Raw genomic sequence first — 23,327 nt, 5'->3', positions numbered from 1 at the left:
ATCTACAAAGCTCTTTTTCACCGGATGTCCAGCATGGGCTGGTCACTTAACGTCACGGCAACATCATAGCCACCAAACCGCGGTCGTCAGAGCAATAACAACAACTACGACGACGAAAACGCCACGGTGGCTAGGAGATGTTCACCACCTCGCCCGGTATACAGAAAGTCGTGGGTGCGATCCCGACCCTGACGCCTGCTGTATATTTAGAATGTGCGTGTCTCTCTCTCTCTCCTCCCGTAGACGCGTGGCATTTTTCTCCCGGGTAACTCTCCATATTTAGAAACACGCGTTTAGAGCATTTGGCTGCTATGAATTCCCACGCGATGGTAAGCCACTTCGCTGAGTGTCCATTTGTGTCCAGGTCAATTCTGAAAAAGAGCCACGTAGCTCTGTGGGCCTTACCTGTCGACCATGGGCATGTAACAACATTGCATTACGTAAACCCCAGAGATCCGATGATGAATTCTCAAGAATTGCGGTCACGATTCGATTCACCGATCACCTCCCGTTTCCATTGTCTGCCCACTTCGTTTGGTTCGTTAGAACGGTTTTTCTCGCTCCACAGCGAACAAAAGGTGACATTTGCATGATATTGGATGTAATTGCCAGCGAAACGTCGTATTCAAATGGTCAATGTTGTGAATTTACACACCGATGGCCTGAAGTAGTTTGTTCACGTGACAAACCTTACTGGCTGTGTCGGGTGGTGTGGAGGGTTACGACACATTTATACTTACGCGATCTAACCCAAAAACCTTTATCATGAATAATACTGGTCGCGAAAGTCTACGTGTTAAACTGATTTGCATATCATTTGCGTACTATTTGCATACGGTGTAAATCAAGTTTCCCTAGGCGCCCAACGCGATGCATTTATCACGAGCCTCTCATCGACGAGTCGACGGAATGGCACAAACGTTAAAATAAAATAACAAAACACTAACAGCGGTGTTCCGCTGGAGCGACCGGTCTACTGCCATAGTAACGTGGAAATTCCACACCTGGCTCAAACCTTACGTTGACTGAGTCCTGCCCAGCAATTTGTTATTCACGTCAACGGGGCAAAGCGTCGACTTTGACTTTTGACTCCGACAAGGTTCATGTGCTTACAGGTTCCCCCTGCCCCACCCCCCATCGAAAATGAACATTCATTGCCCCAAATTTTTTTTTACATGTTTAACACGTAGCTTTCGCGAACAATAATGTCCATAAGAGCTTTTTGGGTGAGATTGCATGAATATACAATCGTGTCGTTAAACCCGCCACCAATGTCACACACATGTTGTGGGTTTACTCTCGAATTGCCACGTTCTGTTTACGTGCCAAACCTTGATAATTGGCTGTGTCGGGTGGTGACGGGCTGAGCGACGCATTTATATTTACGCGATAAAACCCAACCCCCCCCCCTCTCTGTTATGGGTGTTTACCTGTGGCCAAAATAAAAAAAAAACCTAATCTTAACTCTGACACAAACAAGCCGCATGCCGATTGCGTTTATGGGTTGCAATTAATTGCACGGGGCACACAGCCAACCGCGTCCGCTTGAGTTTTTATTACATTTTAACGGCTTTACGATGCTTGTTTTTTATATCTGCAGGGCGTGATGTGGCATTGATTCTGACGGAAAGAGGGTGGGGGGGGGGGTTGCGGTTGAACAGCCGTTTGTTTGATATTTAACGTTGATAAGCGATTTAAGCGGGATTGGGTCGTATCGATGCGTCGGTATAAGGCCAACGCAGCTGTCTGTGCGCAATAACCCATGGGGGGAAATCAATCTTTACGATTGTCCGCCGGCTCGCACTGATAGTCCCTTATCACAGGCCAGGGCCAGCCACCACCCCCCCCCCCACGCCACCGACTAGAAGCTGAAGCCAACTTCTACATATTGTCAAATCGAACACGCGCGTAGGGCTCAGATCGCCGCGTGAGTAAAATGTGTTTTGTGTCGTCGGCCCTCCACCACCCGACGCTGACAATCAATAAAGTCACGCGCACCACGTGAGAACGTCATCACTTTGGCTGTATCGAGTGGAACAGGGTGCACACACACACACACGCACGTAACGTGGCATTGACGAGATGAAGTCACCACCGACTGACTCCATCGCGACCCGTGGCAACTCGTGCACACGGGCGGCTCCACCTTCAACAGTTCAAGCAGCTCCACCTTGTGGGAAGTCGACGGCGATTGTCGCGAGAGACTTTCCCTGGTCATAGCAACGTGGAGTTTCCACCAGCAGATCAGGAAGACTTTGATGGCTTTTTTCTAGTTTACTGATTTCATATTCATACTCTTAGTTCTTTCGGTGAAGTCACGTAGGTGATTTAATTGTTTTTATTTTTTATTAATTTTAATTTCATTTTTTTCCTACGTGACTTTACTGAAATAACTAAGAGTATGAATCCTTGCAGTCACGAAAGCTTCACATCTAGAATTGTTTTCATATTGTGTGGGCTAGCTGCTGACGTAATCACACACACACAGTCACGTGGGGGGGTGGGCTAGCTGCTGACGTCATCACACACAGTCACGGGGGGTAGGGGCTAGCTGCTGACGTCATCACACACACAGTCACGTGGGGTGTGTGAGCTAGCTGCTGACGTCATCACACACAGTCACGGGGGGTAGGGGCTAGCTGCTGACGTCATCACACACACACAGTCACGTGGGGTGTGTGGGCTAGCTGCTGACGTCATCACACACACACAGTCACGTGGGGGGTGTGGGCTAGCTGCTGACGTCATCACACACAGTCACGGGGGGTGTGGGCTAGCTACTGACGTCATCACACACACACAGTCACGTGGGGGGTGGGGGCTAGCTGCTGACGTCATCACACACACACAGTCACGGGGGGTGTGGGCTAGCTACTGACGTCATCACACACACACAGTCACGGGGGGTGTGGGCTAGCTACTGACGTCATCACACACACACAGTCACGTGGGGGGGGGGGGTGGGCTAGCTGCTGACGTCATCACACACACACAGTCACGTGGGGTGTGGGCTAGCTGCTGACGTCATCACACACACACAGTTACGTGGGGGGGGGGGCTAGCTACTGACGTCATCACACACACAGTCACGTGGGGGGGGGTGTGGGCTAGCTACTGACGTCATCACACACACAGTCACGTGGGGGTGTGGGCTAGCTACTGACGTCATCACACACACACAGTCACGTGGGGGTGTGGGCTAGCTGCTGACGTCATCACATACACACAGTCACGTGGGGGTGGGGGGGCTAGCTATTGACGTCATCACACACACAGTCACGTGGGGGGGGGGGCTAGCTACTGACGTCATCTCACACACACAGTCACGTGGGGAGGGGGGGGCTAGCTACTGACGTCATCACACACACAGTCACGTGGGAGGGGTGGGCTAGCTACTGACGCCATCACACACACAGTCACGTGGGAGGGGGGGGCTAGCTACTGACGTCATCTTACACACACAGTCACGTGGGAGGGGTGGGCTAGCTACTGACGTCATCACACACACAGTCACGTGGGGGGGTGGGCTAGCTACTGACGTCATCACACACACACAGTCACGTGGGAGGGGTGGGCTAGCTACTGACGCCATCACACACACAGTCACGTGGGAGGGGGGGGCTAGCTACTGACGTCATCTTACACACACAGTCACGTGGGAGGGGGGGGGCTAGCTACTGACGTCATCACACACACAGTCACGTGGGGGAGGGGGGGGGGGCTAGCTACTGACGTCATCACACACACACAGTCACGTGGGAGGGGTGGGCTAGCTACTGACGTCATCACACACACACAGTCACGTGGCGGGGGGGGGGCTAGCTGCTGACGTCATCACACACACAGTCACGGGTGGGGGCTAGCTGCTGACGTCATCACACACACAGTCACGTGGGGGGGGTGGGGGCTAGCTACTGACGTCATCACACACACAGTCACGTGGGGGGGGGGGTGGGCTATCTACTGAAATCATCACACACACAGTCACGTGGGGGTGTGTGGGCTAGCTACTGACGTCATCACACACACAGTCACGGGTGGGGGCTAGCTGCTGACGTCATCACACACACACAGTCACGTGGGGGGGGTGGGGGCTAGCTGCTGACGTCATCACACACACACAGTCACGTGGGGGGGGTGGGCTAGCTACTGACGTCATCACACACACACAGTCACGGGGGGGTGTGGGCTAGCTACTGACGTCATCACACACACACAGTCACGGGGGGGTGTGGGCTAGCTGCTGACGTCATCACACACACAGTCAGGTGGGGTGTGGGCTAGCTACTGACGTCATCACACACACACAGTCACGTGGGGTGTGGGCTAGCTACTGACGTCATCACACACACACAGTCACGGGGGGGTGTGGGCTAGCTGCTGACGTCATCACACACACACAGTCACGTGGGGGTGGGGGCTAGCTGCTGACGTCATCACACACACACAGTCACGGGGGGTGTGGCTAGCTACTGACGTCATCACACACACACAGTCACGTGGGGGTGTGGGCTAGCTACTGACGTCATCACACACACACAGTCACGGGGGGGTGTGGGCTAGCTGCTGACGTCATCACACACACACAGTCACGGGGGGGTGTGGGCTAGCTGCTGACGTCATCACACACACAGTCAGGTGGGGTGTGGGCTAGCTACTGACGTCATCACACACACAGTCACGGGGGGTGTGGGCTAGCTACTGACGTCATCACACACACACAGTCACGGGGGGGTGTGGGCTAGCTGCTGACGTCATCACACACACACAGTCACGTGGGGGTGGGGGCTAGCTGCTGACGTCATCACACACACAGTCACGGGGGGTGTGGCTAGCTACTGACGTCATCACACACACACAGTCACGGGGGATGTGGCTAGCTACTGACGTCATCACACACACAGTCACGTGGGGGTGTGGGCTAGCTACTGACGTCATCACACACACACAGTCACGGGGGGGTGTGGGGCTAGCTACTGACGTCATCACACACACAGTCACGTGGGGGTGTGGGCTAGCTACTGACGTCATCACACACACACAGTCACGGGGGGGTGTGGGGCTAGCTACTGACGTCATCACACACAGTCACGGGGGGTGTGGCTAGCTACTGACGTCATCACACACAGTCACGGGGGGTGTGGATAGCTACTGACGTCATCACACACACAGTCACATGGGGGGGGCTAGCTACTGACGTCATCACACACACAGTCACGTGGGGAGGGGGCTAGCTACTGACGTCATCACACACACAGTCACATGGGGGGGGCTAGCTACTGACGTCATCACACACACAGTCACGTGGGGAGGGGGCTAGCTACTGACGTCATCACACACACACAGTCACGGGGGAGGGGGGGGGCTAGCTACTGACGTCATCACACACACAGTCACGGGGGGTGGGGGCGAGCTACTGACGTCATCACACACACACAGTCACGTGGCTGGTGCGGGCCGAGGCAATCGACAGCCGCCGACCACAGAGGCACGAATCTGTGTCCAGGAGCTCCCCCAGTCCCATCCGAGTTCCCAACCCGCTCGTCCTCTGCCTATCGCCCAGGCGCCCGTGGTGGCTCTGCACGTGGCCTGGAGGCGAGGCTTGGTGGGTCACCGCGCCGTGGAACTCCCCACCCCGCGGGCACGGCAGGATGTGCCGTGCCCGCAGCAGAGGGCAGCATTGGTGTTTGTTGTCCTGTTACGGCAGCGGTCCACGACATTTTTGCCACCAGGGACCGGTTTCGTGGAAGACAATTTCTTCACGGACCGGGGGGGGGGGGGGTCAGTGGGTCTTCCCCCCTTTTCAAAGAAGCTCTCCAGCGACGTTTGTTTTTAAATCCTTTATATTAAGTTCACTTGCTTGCGCGCTTGCGCGCTTGCTTAGGACCGTGCAAATCTTTCGGTCGTTTTTAACCCACTTACCGTGATGCAATCGAGCTGACATTTTGCACACAGACTCGTTGTGCGTGACAATTATTTTCGTGAAAGAAAAAAATTCCAAAATTTTACACTTTTGAGGGGAAAATAAATAAATATTTAGTTGCCAATTGCTTAATGGTGGCAGGCAATCATCTGACCCATAGGTGGCAGCCAACTCAAGCCAGAGGACGAGAGGACTCGAACCGCCACGCATATAAAGGATTTATAGCTGAAAAACTTTATTTTTACGGGTTTATTTTTTCGGATACTCCGGTCTCCTCCCACGTGTGAAACACTCGGTGATTGTCCGACGGCTCCTGGATACACAGAGAACCTGCGGAGCTTGGACAATTGTTGGTAGCGACGGGTCCACCGCCTGGCTGCTGCTGCTGCCTAGCAGCTCGTCTGTGGTCCCTCCTCCTGACGCCTCTGAGTCGTCCTCTCTGAGTCGTCCTCTTTCTCTGAGTCGTCTTCTCTCTGAGTCGTCCTCTCTGAGTCGTCCTCTCCTTTTCTCTCTAAGTCATCCTCTCTCTGAGTCGTCCTCTCTGAGTCGTCCTCTCTTTCTTTCTCTGTCTCTACGGACACATCATCATCGTCATCACCACCATTCTTCTCTTCCGAGATGGGGCGAGGACCAGGCGTGTCCGAGCCACGCCGAACATCCGTAGCGCGCTGTGGTCAAGTTCCACGTTCCCAATCGCCACGCTCGTGTGGCCGCGTGGAGGAGGAGGAGGAGAGGGTTGTTGTTGTTTATTTTCACAACCGATTGTTCCTCGCCGTGTCCAGTTGATCGCGGCTACGGCGACTGCTGAGAACTACGGCCAGCGGCAGCAGCAGCGGTAGCAGCGGTAGCAGCAGCGGTAGCAGCGGTAGCCGTGGCGGTGTCTGCTGCAGCTCCCGACGCTTTGCTCGTGTAATTGATGGGACGAGCTCGCCGTTGCGTGGCTAATGCGCGTCGCTGATGAATCACCGCGCAGAGCGGCCGCCGCGAAACACACGCAGATTTCAACGCACCCGCCGTTCTCAAGAGACGCACACACACACAAAGACCCCCCCCCCCCCATGCTCCTGCTTCCCTCTTTCCTACCCCGTGTCGCCTTAACGGCGCTGTTAGCGAGCACCTGTGAAGGCCGGCACGGCACGAAGGGGCGGGTGGCCAACTCCATTTGAGGTTGAGTGGACCTAGGAGAAGACCACGACCGGTTCAGACAATCGTCGCTGGGTTGTTGGTGACCTTGAAAGGCAATCGAACTCGGGTCTCCGGGTTCGTAGCGAAGCGGTTCGCTAACCACTGCGCCACCGCTCCCCACACCGACCACACACACAGCCTCTCTCGCTCTCAATCACACACTCACAACTCCACACAAAGACAAAGACCGCCCGTATAGCCTGTAACAGACTGTCGGGGCAAGTGCTGTTAGCGAGCACCTATGAAGGCCGGCACGGCACATGAAGGGGGCAGGGTGGCCAGCAGCCACGCCCGACCGCCTTTGTCTCCCGAGTTGTGCGATGTTTACACACCGCGCCAGGGTACTCATTTGAGGCTGAGTCGACCTAGAGGAGGCCCAGGACCGGTTCAGATAAATCGTCACCGGGTGTTGGCCGTGAGCGGGTCTCCAACTCGGTCCGCCGGGTTCGTAGCGCAGCGCGCTCACCGCTCCACCACCACTCACCGCCTTCGCCCGCGCGATCCGATTAAAATTCAGGCAATATTCACCACCAGAGCCCGGCGGTCCGCGGAATATTTAAGAAGGGGGAGCGGGGTGGGGTGGGGTGGGGGCTTATTTCATCCTCATGAAGTGCAAGAAAAACCAGAGAGAGACGGGACTGCTCGCGAAATAAACACGCACGAGCTACGGAAGGGTCGTGACACCGCCGGTATGAGATCACGTTAGATCGAGGGGGCCCCAATTAGAGTTATGAATTTCGTGTTCATACATACAGGCGCTTAATTTCTCACGCGATACACACACACACGTTTCCTCCCGGAACGCTGCTATGTACTAATAGGCTGGCGTTCCAGTAACAATTGCTTCTCGGCGTAAGGCACTACCACCACTCGGGTACAGGGTACGACCCACATCCATAATGATAACAATCACATCATTGCACCCTAACATTCTATAAAAAGAGGCGGCGTTGTACTAAAAAGGGAATTGTATAGATCTATAAAACGGATGTCGCCTGGTGCTGACGTCATTCACGGGACAGAGTTCCGGACCGTTCCGTGTGAAATTAAAAAGGAAACCCCTAAGTCGGGTTTGTGCTCCACTGGGGCACATCAGCAGTTGCGTGGTGAGTCAAACCACTGCCACTCAGGGGGTGATTTTGTCACGCAGCAATGCTGAATTACACCACCACCATCACCGCCACTGGCACAACGCTCGTTGGACACTTTGACTGTTCTGGCGACTGTGACTCCTTCTCCACCGATAATTGTTTTTTTACCCTTCTATCTGGAAACAAAACTGACACCTTTTTACAAGGAGTCATGTTTGCGTAGACCACAATACCTGCAGTCGTAATGCAAACAAAAAACATAACTCTGATAATGTGCACTGTCCTTGAAGCTGATTGGTCCACACCAGAGACAGCTTTCCTTAGACTTTACACCATTGGAACCTCATTTGCCAGTAAAAAATATGATAATTGTTTTTTTACCCTTCTATCTGGCAACAAAACTGACACCTTTTTTACAAGGAAAAAATATGATAATTGTTTTTTTACCCTTCTATCTGGCAACAAAACTGACACCTTTTTTACAAGGAAAAAATATGATAATTGTTTTTTTACCCTTCTATCTGGCAACAAAACTGACACCTTTTTTACAAGGAAAAAATATGATGATTGTTTTTTTACCCTTCTATCTGGCAACAAAACTGACACATTTTTCCTTGTAAAAGGGTGTCAGTTTTGTTGCCAGATAGAAGGGTAAAAAAACAATTATCATATTTTTTACTGGCAAATGAGGTTCCAATGGTGTAAAGTCTTCTCCACTGTTCACCACGAGGGGGCGCACACACTACATGCTAAAGGTCACAGACTGTCTGGGGCAGGGGTCGGCAACCTACGGCTCCGGAGCCGCATGCGGCTCTTTACGGGCTGCTTCTTGACGATATGTACGTATGTACATAGATGCATTGCGGCTCTTGAAATACTGAATTTTGTACCGAATTGGAAAGAAATGGCTCTTCTTGTTATTTTGGTTGCCGACCCCTGGTCTGGGGGCACGTGGGATTGTCGACCGCCGATGACGGCGGGTCCGGCAAACACCCTTCGCCCCGACCGCCTTTGTCTCCCGATTTGACGACGTTTTCGCGCTGTACCAGGTACTCATTTGAGGCCGAGCAGACCTCTCCGATTAGCGCGCTTGGCAACGCACGGTGCGATAAAAGTTCAACGTACGTACAGATAGTCGCCACTGGCGGTGGTCAAAGTGTGCGGGAATCGAACTCGGGTGGCCGGGTGCCCAGCAGCGGCTGTGCTACCGCTCACAGTCACGCGGTTACACACAGACACACAGACACGTGTTGTTGCACCCAAAGATCCCCCGTATAGCCTTAACAGACTGTAGGGGCAAGTGCTGTTAGCGAGCACCTATGAAGGCCGGCACGGCACACGAGGGGGTGAGTGGCCAGCACCACGCCCGACCGCCTTTGTCTCCCCAGTGGCGATGTTTACACACCGCACCAGGTACTCATTTGAGGCTGAGTCGACCTAGGGGAGGCCCAGGAGCGTTCAGATAATCGTCACTGGGTGTTGGCCGTGAGCGGGAATCGAACCCGGGTCGTAGGGTTCATAGCACAGCGCGCTAACCGCTACACTACCGCTCCCCCCTTGTTGCACACACACACACGCACAAACACAAAAAACACTAAGACATAGACCCCCCGTATAGCCTTAATGTTTTTCGGGCAAGTGCCGTGCGCGAGCGCACATTCACGCGGTGCATTGATTCGTTCACAGAGCGACGTCTCCTGACCAGGGGGGCAGGAAGTCGAACTCACTCGGAGCTGGTGTCAGAATGCCCGAGCCTCGTCGCGAAACGGGTCTGGCCCGTTGAAGCCACCAGCGAATTAGTCTCAATCATTGCCAGTGCCGCTCGGATTCGCGTCCAATTCGTGGCAGGTCGGTGGTTGCACGAGATTCCGCTCCTGATTCACGGCGCTCGTGATTAGATATACGAAACGCTTGGTCTCTCCCCGGCCTGGGGGGGGCGGGGGGCGGATGGTGAAGATGCGAAATCACACTACTCGACGGATCTCTCGCAAAGTTGTTCAGCAATTAAATGTTCGTGCGCGTGGCTTTTAGAAGCGGAAGAATAAAAAAACAAAACAGCGGTGCATTCTTTCGCAGAAAAAAAAGATTCCAGAGCAAATTACTCATGCGTGCGTGCGTGCACGAGTGAACACAAAGGCTAATATCCACCGGATAGCCTACACAGGCTGTTGGGGCAAGTGCTGTTGGGGCAAGTGCCGTGAGGGGCCGCTCCGGGCACACACCGGGGTGGGGAAGGTGGCCAGCACCACGCCTGGCCGTCTTTGTCTCCCTAGTAGCGATGTTTACACACTGGCACCAGGTACTCATCATTGGAGGCTGAGTCGACCTAGGGGAGGCCCTGGGATATGGTGAAAATGTACGCCACTGTAATTGGTGAATCGTGAACGGGGAATCGATTGTAGCGCAGTGCGCTAACCAATGCACCACCGCTCTCCACCAGCATAGGCTAAATAAGACAAAGGTCCTCTGTATAGCCTCTAAAGCGGACTGTTGGGGCAAGCGCACTTCCAGGCCCCAAAACGCAGCACCTAAGCTCAGGTCCCACTGGAAACTAAAATGAACATTTTATTTGACCAGGTAAGGCCCACTGAGCTCCATAACTCTTTTTCAAAAGCGACCTGACCACAAATAGTAGCTCAACGAAGAGGCCTATCGCATAGAAATGTACAACAGCCATACACTCTCGTCGCATGTTGATCATTATACATGCGGAGGGGGGGGACCGGATAACCCGTAGAAAAATCCACGCGACCACGGGGACAGAGAGAGGCATGCGAACTCCAAATACACAACAGGCGTCAGGGTCGGGATCGAACTCCACGACCTCCTGCACATCAGGCGAGGTAGTTAACAGCTCGCCTCTGCGCCGCGAATTTGCAGCTACAACAGACCACGTCACGTATAATGGTCAGGAGAGATATGCTCACGGGGCCTTTGAGCCCCCCTCACTCACCCTGCGTCTTACCTAACACTGGCATGGCTCAGCCGCGTGGAGTCATCAGCTTTTTTATTTAAACTGCCTCCAACTCAGCCGTCACAAAGTGTGGGTTTGCCGATTCGTGGCGATCGTTGTCGGCACACGCGGAGAAGGTTTGCCGGAGTGGGATGACGGTTAGCGCCAGGAGGCCTTCATCCGGCAGAGGATGGTGGTGGCGATGATGATGATGATGATGGCGATCGTGACGATGAAACAATCGTGTAGATATCACGTGTGCGAGAATCCCCAATCTGCAGGTACACTCCGTGGCCAGTAGATGACAGTACAGCGAGTAGGTCAATTGGGTGTATGTCTCATTTTTGTCCGTGTCTTCCCACACGGACAAAAAAATACACCCAATAAGGAATTGGCCAACGATTCCAAAAGTAGTAACCTTCATTAAAGGGACACTCGTCGTCCCTGCCGCTCTCCAGCCAGCCAGCCAGCCAGCAAAACTTTCGTCTCATTTTGCATGATGACTGACGCCTGCAAAAATCTCAACCGGCATAATTCGGGGTTGTTTGGACCGCATTTGCGTCGGCCGACAGACCACGTTCCTTCGCAGGGATCGCGAATCAAACAGTAAGATCATCGCGCAGGCAAAACCATCCCCTCGTGTGCAAGTCGACCGCAAGCAGTTTCCCTCGGCTGCTGCAATCGTCACGAAGTTGCACGTTCCGACGCTCGCCTTCGACTTAATAATACGTTGCCAGCAAATCGGTAAATCTCCGCAGCAGCTACAGGAGTAGCTTTAAACAGCAGACGCCTAGGGCCTGTTTTAACACTCGCAGACAAAAATGCAGACACATAAGTAAAGGCCCTTAAGCGGGACGCTGACCGTCGCGTTCCAGATGGCCGCCAGTAAAATGTCTCCCTGTCAAGAATGATTGACACTTCTCTGGGATTTTTTTGCAGAGGTGGGCCCTCTCTCCCTCTCTCTCCATCTCTCCCCGTCTCTCTTTATCTCCCTCACTCTCTTTTTTTAACGATCAGAGGAAACAAGAAGATGCTCAGTGTAATCGGCACTTTGCTTCGTTCATCATTTCGTTTTTTTTCAATGCTTTGTACCCCCCCCCCCCCTGTTTAAATGAAATATTTAACGAAATATTTCACGCACTGCTTCTCCTCATTCTTACCCCTTCCCTTTCTCTCTACCCCCCCTCTCTCTCTACCCCCTCTCTCTACCCCCTCTCTCTCTACCCCCTCTCTCTCTCCCCCTCTCTCTACCCCCTCTCTTCTCCCTCTCTCTACCCCCTCTCGTGTACCCCCTCTCTCTACCCCCTCTCTCTCTACCCCCCTCTCTCTAACCCCGCTCTCTACCCCCTCTCTCTCTACCCCCTCTCTCTCTACCCCCCTCTCCTACCCCCTCTCTCTCTACCCCCTCTCTCTACCCCTCTCTCTACCCCTCTCTCTACCCCCCTCTCTCTCGACCCCCCCTCTCTCTCTACCTCCCTCTCTCTACCCCCCTCTCTCCTACCCCCTCTCTCTCACCCCCCTCTCTTCTACACCCCTCTCTCTACCTACCCCCCCTCTCTCCTACCCCCCTCTCTCGTTTACTCCCCTCTCTCTACCCCCTCTCTTGTTACCCTCTCTCTACTACCCCCCCTCTCTCTCTACTACCCCCTCTCTCTACCCGTCTCTCTACCCGCTCTCTCTGTAACCCTCCTCTCTCGAACCCCATCTCTCTACTGCCCCTCTCCTCTTACCTCCTCTCTCTACACCCCTCCCTCTCTAACCCCCTCTCTCTAACCCCCTCTCTCTCTACCCCATCTCTCTCGCCCCCCTCTCTCTAACCCCCTCTCTCTCTACCCCCTCCTCTCTACCCCCCTCTCTACACCCCCTCTCTCTAAAGCCCCTCTCTCTCTAAACCCCCTCTCTCTCTCTCACCCCCTCTCTCTCTACCCCCTCCCTCTCTCTCTACCCCCCTCTCTCTCCCCCTCTCTCTACCCCCTCTCTCTCTACCCCCTCCTCCCCCCCCTCTCTACCCCCTCTCTCTCCTTTTACCCCCCTCTCTCTACCCCCCTCTCTCTCTACCCCCCCCTCCCTCTCTCTACCCCCCTCTCCTCTACCCCCTCTCTCTACCCCCCTCTCCCCCTCTCTCTCCCCCCTCCTCTCTCTCTACCCCCTCTCTCTACCCCCCTCTCTCTACCCCTCCCCCTCTCTCTACCCCCCTCTCTCTACCCCTCTCTCTACCCCCCTCTCTCTCCCCCCCTCTCTCTCTACCCCCTCTCTCTCTACCCCTCTCTCTACCCCCTCTCTCTCTACCCCCCTCTCTCTCCCCTCTCCTACCCCCTCTCTCTCTACCCCCTCTCTACCCACCCCCCTCTCTACCCCCTCTCTCTCTACACCCTATCTCTTAACCCCCTTATTACCCCCTCTCTCTCTACCCCCCTCTCTCTACCCCCTCTCTCTACCCCCCTCTCTCTTTACCCCCTCTCTCTTCACTAAAAACAAGTTTGTTTTGGATGAAATGCTCATTTACAAAAAAACCCCAGTAAGGAATCTGAATTATGTGATTTGTAAAACTATTTGATTTTATTAGCTTTGTAGTTTTGGTGGAGGATTATGGTTAATAACAAAACATCTCACATTTATACCATGCATAAACTAACTGAACATAAACAAAATTCGAATAATAGTTTCGACACGTTTTGCGATTTTCCCAATGCTTGTAACTTTTTAAAATCTTAAACGATGTTCTTGCGTATGATGGCAGCAACAGCGGCAACAATATGTGTCAGGATATTGATGCCTACGTGGAATTCTTCTTCTCGCCAGGACGAGAGGGCTTCAGAAGAGAGATAAGTTCGTGTCGTTTCGCTTCTTCCGAAGCCTTCCCTTGGCTGATTGACCTCGACATTGGCCCAAAAGTTGGCTCCTGAACCCTAAACTGAACTAAACTATTTATTTTATTCTACCAGAGAAGGCCCACTGAGCTGGATAGCTCTATTGTCAGAAGCGACCTTGCGATCACAAATGGTAGCTCACACGAAGTGGCTTATGACGTGGAAATCCATAGCAGCCAAATACTCGAAACCGCTTGTTGATTCTAGATTTGAAGCTTTCGGGACTTCAAGGATTCATACTCGTAGGCTTTTTTCGGTAAAGTCACGTAGGTAAAAAATAAAATAAAATTAATACAAGTAATAATATAAATAAAATAATAAATCACGACGTTTCGGAGGCAACACAAGTCTCCGTCATCAGGTGGGACCGTCACAGCTAAAATTACTGCATCAAGTGAGGAAAAATTCCAAAAGACCAGCCCTTAAATGGGGAGGGAGAACCCGGAGAAAAATCCACGCAATCACGGATGAGAGAGAAAGCATGCAAGCTCCAAATATGCAACAGGCATCAATGGTCAGAATCGAACCCACGACCCCCTGTACACCAGGCGAGGTAGTTAACATCTCGCCACCACGCCATAGACGGGGAGTAATTATTTGATTACTCCAAATACTGATTCAATAAATAAAAACAGCTGAAAACAACTCATGCACGATCTTCTTTGTATTTTAAATCCTTTATATTAAGTTCAGCTTGCTTGCTTGCTTGCGTGCCTTACGGACCGTGCAAATCTTTCGGTCGTTTTTTTAACCCACTTCCCGTGATCCAATCGAGCTGACATTTTGCCACACAGACTCGTTGTGCGTGACAATTAATTTTCGTGAAATTTTTTTCCCAAAATTTTACACTTTTTAGGGAATTTTTTTAAATATTTAATTACCAATTGCTTAATGCTGGCAGACAATCATCTGACCCATAGGTGGCAGCCATCTCAAGCCAGAGGACGAGAGGACTCTAGCCGCCACGCATATAAAGGATTTAGAGTGAAAAACTTTGTTTTTACGGGTTAATTTTTTTTAAATCGCTGCACACAGCACGGCACGCGTTGTCTGCGGCGGGCGAGCGAATGACGCGTGCGGGTTTTAGTCGTTAGAAAGTAAGTCAGACGTAATTAACTGCGAGCCAATTAATCAATGACGACAATCAATGCGTGATTTACCATGCCACGTGCTTCGCCCGTCACTGCCCGTTACCACCGACACTGCCCGCCGGTTAGACTGCCCCCAGGCATGAGAATGTGGAATTGCCAACACTTAACTGTCAAAGAAACACGAACGCATTAACTCTCCGTGGCTCATTTTAAGGAAGTGGCTGTTCTTTATCATTATCAGAGTTGCTTCTTTTTGTTTGCTTTTTTGACTACTTGTGTTGTGGTTATTGCAAACATGATGCCTTGAATAAAGGTGTCAGTTTTGTACCAGTTTAAAAGGGTAAAAACCTACTACTATATTTTGCCACTGGTAAAATAGATCTCATAGAGTAAATGCTTACCCCGAGCTCTCAATACTCTGATATTGCACTGTGTTTGAGTTGTACGCCTTCTGGTGTCATCTGGTCCAACACCAATGGGGACTAGGCTCTAAAGAAAGCCGTCTCGGGTGTGGACCAATCAACTTAAAGGACAGTGCATATTATTATCATTATCAGAGTTGCTTCTTTTTGTTTGCTTTTTTGACTACTTGTGTTGTGGTTATTGCAAACATGATGCCTTGAATAAAGGTGTCAGTTTTGTACCAGTTTATAAGGGTAAAAACCTACTAGTATAAGTGGCTGTTTTGAGCCTCTCTGATTTCCTGTCGTATGAATCACACACACACGCACGCCAATCATCGTCCAGGGATTGTCCTCACATGACAAAGACGCGCAGTGAGGCGTTCGTGGCTGAGTGATGAGCAGACGGAGGGGGCCTGGGTGGTGCTGATCCGCGGGTGGTGTGGCAAGCGAACACCCGGGGGGTGACATCTCTGAACCGTGATATGTCGCGACGGTTTTTTTTTTCACAAGCCAGCCCGCTAGGTGGCAGTGCAAGCCAAGCGTTCTCTTCATGCCGAACGGTTTCTCCGCGGGTTCAATTAAACCTTGATGGGGGGACCCCGGGGTCCCGAATAAACGGAAGTCAAAATCGCAATTAAATTTTTTTGGCGATTCCGTTTCACCGCGCACACAAACGCAGCGGCGAGGACGAACGCGCAGAAGAAACAAAACGTTGAAACGTTGATTAGCGCATCGCGTAGAGCTCGTCGAGAGGAAAAGATCACCGAGTCGTTCGCCTTCAACAGACATAAAATGACGTCGCAACGCAGTTTACGCGAGAGCCGGGGGCTTATGGGACCCCGGGGTCCCGCCATAAGGTTCAATTGATGGACCTCGCCGCGTCCCGGTGTCAATAACACTGTGTTGTGGCCTTCATAGGGCGCCACGGTATGCAGGAGGTCGTGGGTTCGATCCCGACCCCTGACGCCTGCTGCTGTATATGTGGAGTTTGCGTGTCTCTCTCCCCGTGGTCGCGTTGATTTTTCTCTGGGTCATCCGGTTTTTCACTCCACATTTAGAATCGATGTACAACTCGCATTTAGAGCATTTGGCTGCTATATAAATGTACAGACGGCATAAGCCACTGCATCGGGTTATCATGTGTGGCCAGGTCGTTTCTGCAAAAGAGCTACAGAGTTGAGTTTGCCTTAAGTAAAAAAAAAAAATATAGGTTAGTTTTCATAGTAAAACATATATAATCGGCGACGTTTCGGGCAATGGCCCCTTTTCTTCATCGCACGTACATAGAGAGGCCAGGCAGCAGGAAAGAGACTGAATCCGCTAACACCAATGGGGTCCTGAACAGAATTAAATTCAATAAATATTTGCCGGATGAACGCTTGTCAAATTGTGCTCGTGATTGGTCGCCGATCGCTACCGCCAGTATTGAGTGAAAGTAAAAAAAAAAACATTAGCGGGCCATTTAAAATTTGGCGGTGAGTGGAGACCGCGACCTCTGAACTCGAGTCTCATTGAGGCGGCTGTGAAAGAGGCGCGTGATTGGTTACGCGGAGAACGAGAGAGAGAGAGTTGTGTGTCGCGTGTGGACCAATCAGCATCCAAGGTTGCTCTCCTCCCCAGCACGTGCTCTCATCCCCCGATGCTCGAGATCGTGATGAACTTTCTATTTTTCTCTCTCTCTCTCGTGCGACTCGCGGGGTTGTGCCGCTCGCCGCTCGATTGTTGCCCTAACCTCCGACGACGTTTCGCCCTGCACTCGCCGGGAGCCTTTTTAGCAAGCTACGCGCAGCGAAACGTCGGACGTACGGGAGACGTCAGCCAAGAATATCCTTCACAGTCTACCCCAGCAGGCAAAGGGCGGTCGCTCCTCTCTCCTTCGCTGCCTCGAGTTTCTCGAACTCGGCCTTGCCTGGCCCTTCCACGCTGCTCCCTGCAACTCTCCTGTAAACATCAGCACTGGGGAGACAAAGGCGGCCGGGCGTGGCGTTCACCACGCCACCCCCCCCACCATCCTCCTCCTCCTTCCCCCCCCCCCGTTGTGCCGTGTTGGCCGGACGACCAAGATGCTGGCTCACAGCACCTGCCCCAATGCTCCAGTCTGTTCGGGCTACACGGGGGATTATATTTTTTGTCACAGTAAGATGATTGTCTGTTGTTGGATTGTTGGGGCGAAGGGGGCGAATGAGACTACAAAACGCAGAAGTCTCCGCCTGGCCATTACAATTTGTCGATGCGGTTTAACGCCTCGTAGGCTTTTCGCGACCAAATCTCATCCATAATGAAGGCTTTTTGCGTGGGTTTTATCGCGTAAATATGAATGTGTCGGAAAGCCCGACATCACCCGACACAGCCACTTGGCAAGGTTTGTCGCGTGAACGACACGTGCCATATCAGTTTCGACTTCGGGTGGTGGTGGGTTTCACGACACATTCGTATTGACGCGGCTTCTCTTTGGAACCAAAGCATGTGGCTGGCCACGTTGGCGGCCGAGGCAAGGAAGAAGGTGCGATGCTTCCGCTAAGCTAGAATTAAACGATGAACTATTTGTATTGATTTATTTATTACCTAGCTAAGGCCCGCTCTAGCTATGCGGCTCTTTTTTCAGAAGCGACCCGGTCACAAATGGAAATGTATAGCGGCCACACACCCTAAACGCGTGATGTTGATTCTAAACGTGGAGGGGAAAACACCGGAAAACCCGGAGAAAAATCCACGCGACCGCAGGGAGACACGCAAATTCCAAACATACAGCAGCAGGCGTTCAGGGTCGCGATCGAACCTTTGACCTCCTGTATACCAGGCGAGGTAATTAACATCTCCTAGCCACCGCGTCACCCACCTGCGCACCTCTACTCTCTCTGTACCCCTTGCTACGATGGTCGAGATGGTTCAGGTGAAGGCGATGACGCTCAGCGGAGGAGGTATTCGGCGTGGCCACGGTGTCTCTCCTCTCTCCTCGTGCTCTTACCACCTCGCGAGCTTCAAAGGCCGAAATCCAATTTCCCTCCTCGGCGTGGTCTCCCCCACTCAGCCCACGCGGAGCGCGCGGTGATTGATGCCGCATGCGATCACCACCGCTCTGCAGCTGCAATTCATTGCTCACGCACGGCTCGCCAATGCTGATCGCAGCACAAGTGGCTGTCTGCTGATAGCTGTGGAGGACGTGGTGAGGGGGGAGAGGTGAGGAGTGGGAGTGGGGGGTGTTTTGGGCGCCACGGTGGCTATGAGATGTTCACTACCTCGCCAGGTACGCAGGAGGTCTCGTGGGTTCGATCCCGACCCTGACGCCTGCTGTATATTTAAACGTTTGCGTGGTATAAATTTCGATTTAAAGCTTTCGTGACTGCAGGGATTCATCTTCTTGGTTCTTTCGGTAAAGTCACGTAGAAGGGAAATAATAAAAAATAAAATAATAAAAATAAAACGTAATAAAATAATTCTCACGACGTTTCGGCCACAACGCAAGCAGCCGTCCTCAGGTGAAGAACAGGGCTGTCGGAAAGACAGCGTCTGAATGAACACCACTAGGCTTGGAAGCGTATATTTAAGCTGGGTTGGAGGGGGAAGAGCGCCTTGACAAAGGAATTTGCATATCAAGAGGAATTTAGCATATTTATGGGAAATGCAAATATGGGATTAGTCACTACTTGTGAAATGCGTAGGAGGTGGGCGGGGGTTTTCAAAGTCATATTATGCCCGTGCATAATGCAGGATTTGCAGCATCAAAGGGAGGGAGTAGCGTTAGCATTAATAAAGGGAAGGAATGTTAATAGGTTACGATTTGCGTGTTATCTCTCTCCCCGTGGCTGCGTGGATTTTTCTCCGGGTCGTCCGGTGTTTCTCCCCAACACTTCAACGTCACGCGTTCAGAATATTTGGTTGCTGCTATAAATTCCCACGTGATAAGTCACTTCGCGTAAGCAAACATTTGAGGCCAAGTTGCTCCTGACGGTGCACATCGCGTTGCCACCGTCGCTGCTCGCCCAAAATGAGTCTCCATAAGTGACGATTGCCCCTAAATGTGTCCCAGCCCATCCCCGTGACCTTACGCGATACTGAGTTGAGTCTCGGCGGCATGGGTGGCTTGTCACAAGAAACCACGTGGCCTCGCATTGACCCCCCCACCCCCTCCTCCCTCCCCACCACAAACCGCTACTCTCACTAGCCTGAGCATATATAGAAGGCAGGCCATGGGTATTACGGGAGTAGTCAGGAGGCACGGGTCAGGCCACTTGCCCGGCTCACGCAGGAGCAAGCGATGGAGCACAACAGGCGAGATGAGACCGCTGCTCAACCCGCTATATTTGCCGCGTGATGAATGGGGTTGCTGGGCCGATGGGACAGTTGATTACAAGAGGTGACGCGCTAAGCGAGGGGTTGGCCAGCGCTGGGGGAGAGAGGTTAAATACATAGAATTAGCGGTGGGGGGGGGGGGGTAGATCTGCGCGGAGGGTGAAGAATGAAAGAAATCAGGCAGCGCAAAACAACAACGTCGGAGACGATGGCGAGTGGCGTCACGTGACGGCGCGTTGCGACCTGCGAACGCACGGCCAGGCAAAGACAAAAGATCCCCCCGTGTAGCCTTAACAGACTGTTGGGGCAAGTGCTGTTAGCAAGCAGCACCTGTGAAAGCCGGCACGGCACGCGAGGGGCTGTGGGTGGCCAGCACCACGCCCGACCGCCTTTGTCTCCCGCGTGGCAATGTGATTTTTTACCGCACATCGTACTGGGTACTCAATTGAGGCTGAGTCGACCTAGATCGGAACCGGTTCAGATATCATCACTGGGTGTTGGCCTGTACACAGATCTACAGTGCTGTATAGCCTGCGTGCCAGGCGAGGTAGGTAACATCTCTTCACCGTGGCGCTGGGATCAAGTGACAAACCGTGGCGGCGTGGGATGGACGCTCAGTAGAAAACACGACTCATTCTGCTGCGTCTGAAAGATTCCACGCGTGCAGCTGAGATTGCCTGGGACGTCACTTTACGGGGGGGGTGGGGAGGGGGGGGGGCAGCTGTTACTGATGTGGCTAGGAGATGTTAACTACCTCGCCTGGTGCACAGGATGTCGTGGGTTCCATCCAGACCCTGACGCCTGCTGTTGTATATTTGGAGTTTGCGTGTCTCTCTCTCTCATCACCATCACGGTGGCTAGGTGTTAACTACCTCGCCTTGTGTACAGGAGGTCGTGGGTTCGATCCAGACCCCTGACGCCTGCTGCTGTATATTTGGAGTTTGCTTGTCTCTCTCTCATCACCATCACGGTGGCTAGGAGGTGTTAACTACCACGCCTGGTGCACAGGAGGTCGTGGGTTCCATCCAGACCCTGACGCCTGCTGCTGTGTATTTGGAGTTTGCATGTCTCTCTCTCATCATCATCACAGTGGCTCGGAGATGTTAACTACCTCGCCTGGTATACAGGAGGTCGTGTGTTCGATCCCGACCCCTGACACCTGCTGCTGTGTATTTGGAGTTTGCGTGTCTCTCTCTCATCACCATCACGATGGCTAGGAGATGTTAACTACCTCGCCTGGTGTACAGGAGGTCGTGGATTCGATCCCGACCCTGACACCTGCTGCTGTATATTTGGAGTTTGCATGTCTCTCGCTCTCTCATCATCATCACGGTGGCTAGGAGATGTTAACTACCTCGCCTGGTGTGCAGGAGGCCGTGGGTTCGATCCCGACCCTGACGCCTGCTGCTGTATATTTGGAGTTTGCGTGTCTCTCTCTCATCACCATCACGGTGGCTAGGAGATGTTAACTACCTCGTAAGTTATACAGGAGGTCGTGGGTTCCATCCAGACCCTGACACCTGCTGCTGTATATTTGGAGTTTGCGTGTCTCTCTCTCATCATCATCACAGTGGCTCGGAGATGTTAACTACCTCGCCTGGTATACAGGAGGTCGTGTGTTCGATCCCGACCCCTGACGCCTGCTGCTGTGTATTTGGAGTTTGCGTGTCTCTCTCTCATCACCATCACGGTGGCTAGGAGATGTTAACTACCTCGCCTGGTGTACAGGAGGTCGTAGGTTCGATCCCGACCCCTGACGCCTGCTGCTGTGTATTTGGAGTTTGCGTGTCTCTCTCTCATCACCATCACGGTGGCTAGGAGATGTTAACTACCTCGTAAGTTATACAGGAGGTCGTGGGTTCCATCCAGACCCTGACACCTGCTGCTGTATATTTGGAGTTTGCGTGTCTCTCTCTCATCATCATCACAGTGGCTCGGAGATGTTAACTACCTCGCCTGGTATACAGGAGGTCGTGTGTTCGATCCCGACCCCTGACGCTTGCTGCTGTGTATTTGGAGTTTGCGTGTCTCTCTCTCACCCTCCCTCCCTCCCCCCGTGGTCGCGTGGATTCTTCTCCGGGCCATTTTATCCCTTCCACATTTAGAATCGACAACACGCTCTTGGAGCAGTTGGTGGCTAAACATTTCCACGCGATGAGCTGCTTTGTGTGAGCTGTCATTTGTGGCCAGGTGGCTTCTGAAAAAACTCGTTTTGCTGAGTCTTTAGTTTACCTCTGCACCTCGCACCCTCTGCAGCGGCTTCAGCGCCGTTGCTGCCACCTATTGGAGGCCCCCTTAAGGGTCGTGAGCCGATTTAATCATTACGTTAAAAAAAATTAATAACTGTACTACGCTTACATTTTGATTTAAAGCTTTCGTGACTGCAGGGATTCATATTCTTGGCTCTTTCGGTAAAGTCACGTAGAAGGGAAATAATAGAATAATATAAATATAAAACAATAAAAATTCTCACGACATTTTCTTGCTGTGGATTTCACACCTGATGATGATTGCTCGTGTTGCAGTCGAAACGTCGTGAGAATTTTTATTGTTTTATATTTATATTATTCTATTATTTCCCTTCCACGTGACTTTACCGAAAGAACCAAGAATATGTACTACGCTTGTTCGCGTTGTCCGTCTGGAACACGTCGAAGTTAGCACGGTTGTCTACGTAGGGTGCGAAAGAAGTTCAACACACGTCCAAACAAGTAAACCCGTAAAAACAAAGTTTTTCACTATAAATCCTTTATATGCGTGGCGGCTAGAGTCTTCTCGTCCTCTGGCTTGAGATGGCTGCCACCTATGGGTCAGATGATTGTCTGCCAGTATTAAGCAATTGGTAATTAAATATTTAATTAGTTTTCCCTAAACAGTGTCAAATTTAGGAAAAACATTTTCACGAACATTAATTGTCTCGCACAACGAGTCTGTGTGCAAAATGTCAGCTCGATTGGATCACGGGAAGTGGGTTAAAATACGACCGAAAGATTTGCACGGTTGTAAGCAAGCAAGCACGCAAGCAAGCAAGCACGCAAACAAGCAAGCAAGCGAACTTAATATAAAGGATTTAAAAAATCGGGTGTTGGACGCCGTCTGTCTCCCCGTTCTTTCTGACGAAAGGAAACCGTGACGTCAAGTCGTGCCCTCTCGCTTCTGACAAACGGAGGACAGAAAAGGGCCGCGCGCGTCCAATAAGCTCGGTCACATTCGCGGTGTTAACGACCTCGCCTGGTGTACGGGGAGTCGTCGTGGGTTCGATCCCGACCCTGACGACGCATGCTGCGTGTTTGGAGTTGTGCGTGCTCTCTCTCTCTCTCCCCGTGGTCGCGTGGAATTTTTCACCGCTACCCCACCCCCCTCCCCCCTCCACATTTTAGAAACATTCGTATTTGGCTGATCGAAATTTCCACGTGCTCATCAGCCCCTTCGCTAAGCCATCATTTCAAGGCGGTAATTATAATATATTTTGGGGGTGACACACACCCCCCCTCAATATATATATTATCCCCCCCAA

At 52.2% G+C, this 23,327-nt stretch overlaps 1 protein-coding gene across 1 annotated transcript in view; it reads right to left on the bottom strand.

Moving 5' to 3' along the window:
• The window catches only part of LOC133345342 (src kinase-associated phosphoprotein 2-B-like), a 124,727-nt gene that overhangs the window by 38,946 nt on the left and 62,454 nt on the right, over positions 1-23,327 (bottom strand).

This window comes from Lethenteron reissneri, chromosome 21 (assembly GCF_015708825.2).
Source record: "Lethenteron reissneri isolate LAM-NWPU_2019-01 chromosome 21, ASM1570882v1, whole genome shotgun sequence".
Classification (NCBI taxonomy): domain Eukaryota; kingdom Metazoa; phylum Chordata; class Hyperoartia; order Petromyzontiformes; family Petromyzontidae; genus Lethenteron; species Lethenteron reissneri.
This window is presented reverse-complemented; position numbering and strand designations above follow the sequence as displayed.